General features: G+C 38.9%; 1 protein-coding gene and 1 pseudogene across 6 annotated transcripts in view; both read right to left on the bottom strand.

Moving 5' to 3' along the window:
* The window catches only part of EDA (ectodysplasin A), a 358,022-nt gene that overhangs the window by 221,831 nt on the left and 123,315 nt on the right, over nucleotides 1-12,876 (bottom strand). The window lies entirely within an intron of this gene.
* The window catches only part of LOC103351881 (ubiquitin thioesterase OTUB1-like), a 98,980-nt pseudogene continuing 87,940 nt past the window's right edge, over nucleotides 1,837-12,876 (bottom strand).

Raw genomic sequence — 12,876 nt, 5'->3', positions numbered from 1 at the left:
ATAAAAGGAATGGATTGTTGATACACAACAATTTAAATGAATGTCCAGGGCATTGTGTAGAATAAAAACAACCAATTTCAATGGACATATAATATATTAATTCTTTTATGTAACAATCTAGAAGTGATGGAGAACAGATTAATGGTTGCCATGAATGAGGTAGGGGGTAGAGGTTAGGTGTAGTATAAAAGGCAACAAGAAGTATTCTCATGGTAATGGAACTTTTCTGTATCTTGACTGCATCAATGTCAACATTCTAGTTCTAATACTATAGTATCACAAGGTGTTACCATTGGGGGAAATAAGACAAAGGGTCTCTGCATTATTTATTATACAAGTATACCAACCTACCATTATCTGAAGCTTAAAAATATTCATTACCAGCAAACTCAAAGCATGAGAAATATTACAACAAAACCTTTAGGAAAAAGTAAAACGACAGAAGACTGAAATATACATCTATACAAAGGAACAAAGAACATGGAAATGGTAATTATATGTAATTTTTTCTTATTATGTAAACTCTAAGCAGCACTAAAATAATAAGACAGAGGTAAAGTTAAGAAGTCAACAAAGGGCTTACAGAAGAATCATAACAACTATTGTGTAATCCAAAAGAAGGCAGGAAGAGAAGGAAAATGGAATGAAGATAAAAGAAATAGAAAATAAATGACAGGAAGATATACTTAAACTGGACAACATCACTTATCACATTCAATACAAATGGTCAAAATACCTCAATTAAAAGGCAGAAACTGTCAGATTGGATTTTAAAAAGCCAACAAGAAACATATCTTAAATATAAAGACACAAAGATATACCATGCTAATACTAATCAAAAGAAAGCTGGAGTGTTTATATTGACAATATAAAGTGGATTTTAGAGCAAAAAAATACAACCAGGGCCAAAAAAAGGTCATTTCATGGTGAAAAAGGGATCAATTTTCATAACATGGACATAGCAAATCTAAATGTTTCTTCATTTAATGACAGAGTTCCACAAGATATAAAGAAAAAAAAACTATAGAACTGCAAGGATAGAAAAACACATGATTATACTCAGAGATTTCAATATTCTTTCCTCAAAAACTGATGGAGTAACAGAAAATTCATAAGGAGACAGAAGACTTGGTGAACATTATCAACCAAACTGAACTAATTGATATTTATAGAAAACTCAACTCAGCATCAGAGAGTATACTTTTTTTTTTCAACTGTCCATGGAACATTTACCAAGATAGACCACGTTCTGGGCCTGAAACAAATCTCAATAAATTTAAAAGAACTAAAGTCACACAAAAGTATGTTCTTTCATCACAATGAAATTAAATCAGAAGGTGAGATCTTTGAAAAGTCATTCAAGTATTTGGAAATTAAATAATGCTTCTAATTAATCAATGAGTCAAAGAGGAAATCAAAAGCAAAATCAGAAAAGATTTTGAACTAAATGATGATGAATATAATCATTAATTAGGGGAAGTTTTATAGCATTAAATATCTGTCTTAGAAAAATAGAAAAGTTCTAAATGACCTCAGCTTCCCATATGAAGCAGTAAAAGAATAAATCCAAAATTATAAGAAATGATTGTAGAGAACAACAATTTGATTCTAAATTGTTTAAGCAAAAATAAAGCACATAAACTAATCAGAACAATTTTGAAAAAGAATAATGCTGGAAGACTTACACTACTTTGTTCAGGAGTTAAAACAAAGCTAAAGTAGTCATGACAGTATAATATTGTATAGATACAAATAGATCAATGAAACTAAAGAGAACCCAGAAATAGGCCTGCTTATATTGTCAATTGATTTTTAACAAAAGTGCCAAGGCAACACATTGGTAAAATAACAGTCTATTCAACAAATGGTGCTGAAACAAGTGGATATTTATATGCAAATAAGTAAATACACCTTCATCCTTACCATATGCTGTACAAAAACCCTGCATCAATATGAATCATAAACCTAAATATAAAACTAAAACTTATAGAAGAAAAAAATGAAGAAAGCATTAATATACTAATCTTTGTCAAAGATTCCTTAAATGTTGCACACAGCCACAAAATATAGAGGGTAAAATCTTAAATTGGATTTCATAAACATTAAAAGCATTTTCCCTTCAGAAGACATCATTGTGAAAGTATAAAGCCAAGCCACAGCTGAGAAAATATTTGCAAAACATTTCTGACAAAAGATTTATATCTAGAATATACAGAGGTACTTCAAAAAGTTTGTGGAAAACTGAATTAAAAGATAAATTATTTTGGTGCAAAAATATGGCAATTGATGCATAGTTTTTTTCATAATCCACATTTCCATCTTACAACTCAATGACAAAGAACTTAATAAATCTGAACAAGATACTTGATCAAACCCTTGAACAAAGAATTTATTTAGAAGCACATGAAAAGATAAATGACATTATTAGTGATCAGGGAAATGCAGGTTAAAACTACTCAGTTGGGGGCTGGTGCTGTGGTGCAGCAGGTTAATGCCCTGGCCTGATGCACTGGCATCCCATATGGGCGCTGGTTCAAGATCTGGCTGCTCCACTTCTGATCCAGCTCTCTGCTATGGCCTGGGAAAGCAGTGGAGGATGGCCCAAGTCCCACCTGCGTGGGAGACTCGGAAGAAGCTCCTGGCTTCTGGCTTTGGATCGGCACAGCTCCGGCAGTTGTGCCAACTGGGGAGTGAACCATTGGATAAAAGACCTCTCTCTCTCTCTCTCTCTCTCTCTCTCTCTCTTTATGCTTCTCCTCTTTCTGTGTAACTCTGGTTTTCAAATAAATAAATAAATCTTTAAAAAAAATCAACTTCGTATAAGATAAATTGTTATACACTCACTAAGAATGGCTATAATTAAAAAGACTCACTGTACCAAGTCTCAGCAAGAAGTGGAACAACTGGAACTCTCATACATTGTCAGTGGTAGTACAAACTTTTTGGAAGAGTTTAGCAATTTCGCAAAACACATACACCTATCATATGTCCTTGACATTCAACAATCCACTTATCTAAGATAAATAAAAGCATATGCAAAAAGAAACACTTGTGCACAGATGTTCATAGTATTTATTTGAAATAGTCAAAAATGGGAACTATTTATTAACAGTTGAAAAGAAAAACAAGTGTCATATCTACACCAATATACCACTAGTCAACAATAAAAGAGGAATGAGCTGTTTATACATATAATAGCATGGATGAATATGAAAATAATTATGCTGAATGGAAGAAACCAGATAAAAAGTTCATTCTGTATGAATCCATTTACAGAAAATTCTAAAACATGCAAATTAATCTGTAGTGACAGAAAGGCAATCAGTAGTTTCCTGGGAGGAAAGGAAGAGAATGGGGAAGGAATAGAGGGAATACAGAAGGGCACAAAGAAATTTTTGTGGATGATAGATTTATTATTTAGATTGTGGTGATGTGTGTGTACATTAAATTGCAAAGATTAAATGTGCTTTATTAAGTGTCGGTTATATATCTCTATAAATTATGTATTAAAATCAAAGGGAAATCATGGCATTATTAACACAACTGCAACAGTATTAGTACCACTTTTAAAGATTTCTAAGTGTTTAACATCACGCCCCAAGAAAAGGGATACACTTTCTAGCGAAATGATAAGGAAAGTTGCACTTGTGTGTGTGGTGGAGGTGGGTGAAATATGACCCTTTACAACCACACACACACACAAAAACCCATACATGTCTAGCACCTGGCAGAGGGGAGGGCATGCAGGGCAGCGGCAGGCTAGGGGTAGCGCTATTTGTACAGGATATTGTAGCGTCTAGACCAGTAGAGAAGGTAGACTTTGGGCTCAGAGCCCTGGGGGAAGACGTGAGGATTGATAGTGCCACCCTCACCACGGTCCACGTATCCACCTGGATAGAGATGCTGAGGGCCTTGGCCAGCGTGATGATATGCATGTGGTCACTCTCCTTGCAAATGGGCTCCACCTCCTGCTGGAAGAACTCCTTGACAGTCCACCCCACCTTGATGAAGTGCTTGAGGAAATTGCTCTTGTGCTACAGGTAGCCTGAGGTAAGCAGCTGCAGGTAGACCACGAGGTAGTCCAAGGCGTTCTGGTCATTGAAGGAGGCTAGCAGATCTGCTGCAGAGATCTGCTTCTCCACCTGCTCAGTCAGGTCCATGAACGTGTTGCGGAAATCCTCAATTATGAATTCAGTGAAACCTTGGGACACCAGGTCCTCTTTTCTCTTGGTAGACACAGCTTTGAACCGCTGCAATTCCTTGTTGTCATCCAGCAGCGCTTCCAAGTGGGAAAATCCAAAAGCATGATAGAAGTAGTTCCTATTAGGCCTGGTCTTCTGGATGTAGGAGTACTTTTGTGGAGGTCCTTGATCTTCTGTCGGTAGAGCTTGTCATCTAGACTCTGCCCTGACTCAACTGTAAGAAGGCACTCTTTCCACCTTCCACATTAGGTAGTATCAGAGAAGACTGAATAGGGAGCTTGGATCTTCATTCTCACCTTATAGTAAGGAGGTTTCCCTGCCTTGTCAGCAGAGATCATTTGGAGGACCAGAAATAACACCTCTACCCAATAGGAAAGACTCACTCCTGGACCCCCTATCAAAGTGATTTCAGTAGAGGCTTAGTGGAGAGCCTGAAATCCTGCCCCTGTTGCCTAGCAATAACTTTTTTTTTCAAAATTTTTTTTCATTTTTTATTATTTATTTGACAGGTAGAGTTACAGACAGAGAGAGAGAGACAGAGAGAAAGGTGTTCCTTCTGTTGGTTCATCCCCCAAATGGCTGCCATGGCCGGTGCTGCTGGTAGTACAAACTTTTTGGAAGAGTTTAGCAATTTCGCAAAACACAAACATACACCTATCATATGTCCTTGACATTCAACAATCCACTTATCTAAGATAAATAAAAGCATATGCAAAAAGAAACACTTGTGCCAGGAGCCAGGTGTCTCCTCCTGGTACCCCATGTGGGTGCAGGGCCCAAGCACCTGGGCCATCCTCCACTGCCTTCCTGGGCCACAGCAGAGAGTTGGACTGAAAGAGGAGCAACAGGGACTAGAACCCGGTGCCCATATGGCATGCCGGCGCTGCAGGTGGAGGATTAACCAAGTGAGCCACAGCGCCAGCCCCACCTAGCAATAACATCCTCTGCTTGACCAGAGTGTCAAGGAAAGTTAAATGGGAAACCTACACATTTATTTCTACATGATAGAAATCAGACAGAAAACCTCTTTCCCATTCAGAAGCAATGCTAGACAAGCCCTGATGAATAAAATGTAAATTTGAGTGATTCATATGCTAGTATAATACCCGAAATGTTTGGGATTCAATTAAAAATCAACCATCGGGGCCAGCACTGTGGCATAGCGGATAAAGCTGCTGCCTGCAGTGCCAGCATCCCATATAGGCGCAGGTTGAGTCTTCGCTGCTCTGCTTCTGATCCAGCTCTCGATTATGGCCTGGGAAAGCAGTAGAAGATGGCCCAAGTCCTTGTGCCTCTGCACCCGTGTGGAGACCCGGAAGAAGCTCCTGGCTCCTGGCTTCGGATCGGCACAGCTCAAGATGTTGCAGCCATTTGGGGAGTGAACCAGCAGATGGAAGACCTCTCTCTCCCTCTCTCTCCCTCTCTCTTCCTCTCTCTCTCTCTCTCTCTCTCTGTGTGTGTGTGTGTGTGTGTGTATGTGTGTCTGTAACTCTGCCTTTCAAATAAATAAATAAATCTTTTAAAAAAAATCAACCATCATACCAAGAACCAGGAAAACCTCAACCTTGGAGAAAAAAGTCAACAGACACCAATACTGAGATGACTCAAATTAGAATTATCTGATTAGAATTTTAAATCAGCTTCATTAAATTCTTCAAGAAGAAATTATGGGTACAATTGAAACAAATGAAAAAATATTAAATGTCTCAGAGAAGTGAAAGAAGATATAAAGAAACCTCAAATGGAAATTTTAGAACTGAAAGATAAATTTGACAAATTGAAAACTCAACAGATGAGATTAATAGCAGAACAGAAAGAAGAATTGGTGAACCTGAAAATAAAACAATAAAATGGGCTAATGATTAAGCAAAGTATGATAGAGCCACACTATGGCATACTACTCAGCAACAAAAAAGAATGATATAAGTAAAAACTCAGATCTATCTCAAGGGTATTATGCTCAATGGAAAAACAAAGAATCCCCAAAAGGTCATGTACTGCATTTCTTTTGTACAATATTCTAGAAATGAGAAAGTTTTAGAGATAGAAAACAGACTGGTAGTTTCCAGAGGTTATAGATGGTTAAAGGTATGAAGCATGCATTTGACTCTAAAAGGGTAGGTAGTAAGAGGGAGATCTTTGTGGTGACGGAAGAGTTTTGTATCTTGATTTGCTATAAAAATCTTAACATGTGATAAAACAGCATAAATTTATAACCACGCATTGTACCAATGTAAGTTTCCTGGATTTTTTAAAGATTTATTTTATTTATTTGAAAGGCACAGTTAGAGAGAGGGAGAGAAAGAGATCTTCCATGCGATGGTTTACCTCCCAAATGGTTGCAATGGCTAGGGCTAGATCAGGACCAAGTCAAGAGCCAGACACTTCATCTGGGTATTCCATATGGATGCAGGGGCTTCCACTGCTTTCCTAGGAGCATTAGCAGGGAGCTAGCTGGATTGGAAGTGGAGCAACTGAGACTCAAACCGGTGCTAACATGGGATGCTGGTGTCATAGGCAGAGGCTTAACCTGTGAAGCCACAACGCTGGCCCCAAATTTCCTGGTTTTGATATTATACTCTAGTTATATAAAATGTAAACATTAGGAGAAGCTGAATGAAGAGTACACTAGATTTTCTGTACTATTTTTGAAGCATCACATCATTTTTTGGAAAGCTTATTTAAAGCTATTTTAAAATAAAAGGTTAAAAAACTAAGAAAAGAAAATCAAAGCAATGGAAACAACAAATATAAATGATGGTAATGAATGATGGGTAAGATACCTCAGGCTAGAGAAAAAAATTCCAGAGAGAACAAAGGTACTATACTGATACTGATCCAAACTACATAGTACCTGTCTCAGACTATTTTTTTTTTTACAGGCAGAGTGGACAGTGAGAGAGAGAGACAGAGAGAAAGGTCTTCCTTTGCCGTTGGTTCACCCTCCAATGGCCGCCGCGGCCGGTGCACCGCGCTGATCCGATGGCAGGAGCCAGGTGCTTCTCCTGGTCTCCCATTGGGTGCAGGAGCCAAGCACTTGGGCCACCCTCCACTGCACTTCCGGGCCACAGCAGAGAGCTGGCCTGGAAGAGGGGCAACCGGGAAAGAATCCGGCGCCCCGACAGGAACTAGAACCCGGTGTGCCAGCGCCACTAGGTGAAGGATTAGCCTAGTGAGCCGCGGCGCCGGCTATTTCTTTTTTTTTTTTTAAGATTTATTTTATTTATTTGGAAGTCAGAGTTACACAGAGAGAGGAGAGGCAAAGAGAGAGAGAGAGGTCTTCCATCTGCTGGTTCATTCTCTATTAGCCGGAGCTGCGCCGATCCAAAGCCAGGAGCCAGGAACTTCCTCTGGGTCTTCCCACACGGGTCAGGGGCCCAAGGACTTGGGTCATCTTCTACTGTTTTTCCAGGACATGGCAGAGAGCAGGATTGGAAGTGGAGCAGCTGGGACTTGAACTGGCCCCATATGGAATGCCAGCACTGCAGGCGGCAGCTTTACCCCGCTACACCACAGCTCAGGCCCCTCAGTCTATTTCTTGTTGCTATAACAAAACACCTGAGACTGGGTAACTTATAAACAACGGAGGTGTACTCAAGTCATGGGTCTGGAGGCTGGGAAATCCAACAGCATGTTGAAGGCATCTGCTTGGGGGTCTGGTGTGGTTCTTCTTACTGCCTTGTAGCAACAGAAGACATGCCATTGAGAGATGGAGCAGGCATTCTAGCTCAGGTTTCTTCCTCTTCTTAGACAGCTACCAGCCATCATGATGCTTTACTCCCATGGGCTCATTCAATCCTAATCACCAACTAAAGGCCCCACCTCCATACGCTATTAAAATATGAATTTGGACTTTAGTGGAATTTAGGTTTCCAACACACTCATACCACAGCACTACTGAATCATCAGCTATCAAAGAGAAATGGAACTAAGGGTTATTCTAATTCAATCCTAAATTACTCACCACTGGAGAGCCGGAGCTTTTGAACTAGGAGATGTTATCTTTTCTATTAAGAAGGTAGATAGAATCCACATAAAACAATACTGGCATGTAGTAGGACTTCATGATATATTGATTGAACGAAAGTATGAATAAACCAGATCTTTTCTTATCTATGTCACAGTTGTTATGTTTCTCTTCCATCCTTTAAAAACTTTTTGAGGGATGATGCTGGTTGAGACCAGAATTTGGCTCTTAGTGATAAATGATTGATCTTCTTAGGGTGGGGTGTTGTTAGAATATTATTTCCTCCAGAAATGAAATATTTTTATTTATTTATTTGACAGGTAGAGTTATAGACAGTGAAAGAGAGACGGAGAGGAAGGTCTTCCTTCCGTTGGTCCACTCCCCAGATGGCCGCTATGGCCGGCACTGTGCCGATTTGAAGCCAGGAGCCAGGTGCTTCTTCCTGGTCTCCCAGGCGGGTGCAGGGGCCCAAACACTTGGGCCATCCTCCACTGTCCTCCTGGGCCACAGCAGAGAGCTGGACTGGAAGAGGAGCAACAGGGACTAGAACCCGGTGCCCATATGGGATGTCGGCACCACAGGTGGAGGATTAACCAAGTGAGCCACAGCGCCAGACCCAGAAATGAAATATTTTAAAAACCATTTTTATAAAGCACTGATTTCTAATTGCTAGATGCCTTTCTAATTTCTATATGCCTATAACAATTTGATTTCAGGATCTTATCTAGATTTATCTTATCTTATCTAGATCTTATCTAGATTTCAAATTAATTTGGCTTGAGAATTTCATGCTAACCATTGAGAAGATCAGAAGTACATTGGGATCAAGAAACTCCACAACAAAACAAGCAACCCACTTAAGAAATGGGCCAAGGACCTCAATAGACATTTTTCAAAAGAGGAAATCCAAAGGGCCAACAGACACATGAAAAAATGTTCAAGATCACTAGCAATCAGGGAAATGCAAATCAAAATCACAATGAGGTTTCACCTCACCCCGGTTAGAATGGCTCACATTCAGAAATCTACCAACAACAGATGCTGGTGAGGATGTGGGGAAAAAGGAACACTAACCCACTGTTGGTGGGAATGCAAACTGGTAAAGCCACTATGGAAGGCAGTCTGGAGATTCCTCAGAAACCTGAATATAACCCTACCATACAACCCAGCCATACCACTCCTTGGAATTTACCCAAAGGAAATTAAATTGGCAAACAAAAAAGCTCTCTGCACCTGAATGTTTATTGCAGCTTAATTCACAATAGCTAACACGTGGATTCAACCTAAATGCCCATCAACAGTAGACTGGATAAAGAAGTTATGGGACATGTACTCTATAGAGTAGTATACAGCAGCAAAAAACAATGAAATCCGGTCATTTACAACAAAATGGAGGCATCTGGATCACATCATGCTGAGTGAAATAAGCCAGTCCCAAAGGGACAAATATCATATGTTCTCCCTGATCAGTGACAACTGACCAAGCACCAAAAAGGAAACCCGTTGAAGTGAAATGGGGCACTATGAGAAACAATGACTTGATCAGCCCTTGTCCTGACTGTTGATGAACAACTTAGTACTTTATCCCTTTTCGTATTTTTTGTCCTACTTAATACTATTGGTTGAACTCTGTAATTAACACACAATTATTCTTAGGTGTTTTAATTAAACTGAAAAGTGATCTCTGTTAAGTATATGAGTGGGAATAAGAGAGGGAGGAGATATACAATTTGGGACATGCTCAATCTGACTTGCCCCAAACGATAGAGTTAGAAACGTGCCAGGGGATTCCAATTCAATCCCATCAAGGTGGCATGTACCACTGCATCTCACTAGTCCAAGTGATCAATTTCAGTTCACAATTGATCATAATGATAGGTCTAAGAGTCAAAGAGATCACATAAACAAGACTAGTGTCTGCTAATACTAACTTATAGAATTAAAAAGGAGAGCCTTGGCAACTCATGACAAGAGCCTAGGGTGATTACTGATGCCATAAACAAGAGTGTCAAATTGTTAAGTCAACAACAGGAGTCACTGTGCACTTATTCCTCATGTAGGATCTCTGTCCTTAATGTGCTGTACATTGTGATTTAATGCTATAACTAGTACTCAAACAGTATTTTTCACTTTGTGTTTCTATGTGGGTGCAAACTGTTGAAATCTTTACTTAACATATGCTAAACTGACCTTCTGTATATAAAGAGAATTGAAAATGAATCTTGATGTGAACAGAAGGGGAGAGGGAGCGGGAAAGGGGAGGGTTGCAGGTGGGAGGGAAGTTATGGGGGGGGGAAGCCATTGTAATCCATAAGCTGTACTTTGGAAATTTATATTCATTAAATAAAAGTTAAAATAAATTAATTAATTAACTCAAAAAAAAGAATTAAAAAGGAGAGAACGATCCAACATGGGAAGCAGGATACACAGCAGACTCATAGAATGGCAGATGCCCAAACAGCACTCTGGCCTCAGAATCAGCCCTTAAGGCATTCATTTTTGGCTGAAGAGCCCATAAGAGTATTTTAGGCATGGAAAGCCAAGACACTCTGGAAAAAAAACACACACACACACACACACACACACACAAACAAAAAAACAAACAAACCTAAATGAAAGCTCTCTGCGAGTGAGATCCCAGTGGAAAGAACAGGCCATCAAAGAAGGAGGTAGCTTTCTCTGAAGGGAGGAGAGAACTTCCACTTGTATAAATAAGATCGGAGTTGGCGAACTCAAAAGGCTTCCATAGCCTTGGCAACTCATGACAAGAGCCTAGGGTGATTACTGATGCCATAAACAAGAGTATCAATTGTTAAGTCAACAACAGGAGTCACTGTGCACTTACTCCCCATGTAGAATCTCTGTCCTTAATGTGCTGCACTATGCGAATTAATGGTAAAACTAATACTCAAACAGTATTTTACACTTTGTGTTTTGGTGTGGCTTCAAACTGTTGAAATCCTTACTTAATTTATACTAAATTGATCTTCTGTATATAAAGATAATTGAAAATGAATCTTGATGTGAATGGAATGGGAGAGGGAGCGGGAGATGGGAGGGGTGCGGGTGGGAGGGAAGTTATGGGGTGAAAAAGCCATTGTAATCCATAAACTGTACTTTGGAAATTTATATTTATTAAATAAAAGTTAAAAAAAAGAAGTACATTGGGATGCCACCCTAGATAATAATGTGCCAGAGTGATTGAGATACCACCCAGAGAATGATGTTCCTTTGATAAACAAAACTATCTTATTTTCAGTCTTATAATAGAGTCCCTTTCTAAAAATGTGGGTGAAATTATCTGGTAAAGATTTTATTTGGGTAGCATTAATAAATAAAGATAAGAAGGTAGAGTAGGAAGTGCTTTTCAAAAATACAACACACAGAAAAATGATTAGCAGTTTTCCTTTGTGTATTTCTTCTATTACATAATACCTCGATAGAGAATTTCCAGTTGGACAGAGGGACTCGAGAATAAGGAATGAAAGGAGTAGTAATAATGGTAGAAGACTGCTAAAATAAGGAAAGATAAGAGATCTGCAAGCAAGACTAGGTGCTTGGACCAAAGTAGTGGTAGAGAGGAAGAATGAGGAGGTAGATAAACATTCTTTTGCTCTAATTTCATTATCCTCTTCTCAAATCAAAAAGTTCTGCTCACCTTTCCCTTTCTGGATAGTTCATCTCTTGTCCCTAATATATCTATTGATACCTAATTAAGATTTATTATATCGGAGGCTCCTCACAGACTCTGGCCAGCCAATGTTAGTCTGGTTTTCTAAAAGTAAATTCAACACAGTTGAAAGATAAAATGCAATTAAAGTCTAAAGCCTCAAATTTTATTGGTTTATTTTAAATCTTACACTTGATACTCACCTATCACCATATCCTTTTTAGCCACAGGGCACTTAAGCTAACTGATGCATCAGACAGAGGACTTGAAACCATGCTCCTGGGGAAACTTGCATTATGTTTCTCAAATATGAGGGGCTGGCCACAGAGCTCAGAAGGACTATAATGAATGAAGCGTTTCTAGTGCTAGGTCCAAACATAACACATCAAGCCACTGATTGTTTTTATTCAGAAGTTAGGCTATTTAAATGTTTAATAATTTACCTTCACTATACTGCCAAAGTTGTCACATAAGGGAGCAGCTGCAATATTCTGTAGGCATAATTCATAGCTTACCATTCAGTCTGGATACTTCAGTTGCATTGCCATATTTTCAAACAGATAAATCCGATTATCTTTAGAGAGCATACCACTTGCTCCCATCAGAAAAAATATTTTTCATTCAGCAATAAACATTTCATTGGAAGCATCTGAATGCCTACCAAATGTATGTTCCTGTAATAAACACTTATATACAAAAGCAAAAAAAATGGAAAGCAAAATTTTCTCCCTCTGAAAAGTCATCTACAACAGATATACTGATATGATCACATGTAAAACAGGACAACTACTAAAGCCAAAAATCTCCCTCTCTACCGTCAAGGCCCAGATGTTGCATCTGTTTCTAGAAAATACTTTCATGCCTTAAACACATTCATACAAGGGTATCAGGAGTTGTGTCCTTTCAATCATCTTCGCAAATCTTATCATCAATCATGGGTTCCAAATAGCATCACACCAGAAACTTTCTCCCAAAGCTCAATTCAAAGTCATAAGACGGTAGTATCACAGTTGTATTTTTCAAAGACAACAGCTAAT

The sequence above is a fragment of the Oryctolagus cuniculus genome, chromosome X (genome assembly GCF_964237555.1).
Source record: "Oryctolagus cuniculus chromosome X, mOryCun1.1, whole genome shotgun sequence".
NCBI lineage: Eukaryota > Metazoa > Chordata > Mammalia > Lagomorpha > Leporidae > Oryctolagus > Oryctolagus cuniculus.
Note: the sequence above shows the minus strand (reverse complement) of the source record. Positions and strands in the feature narration are given on the sequence as shown.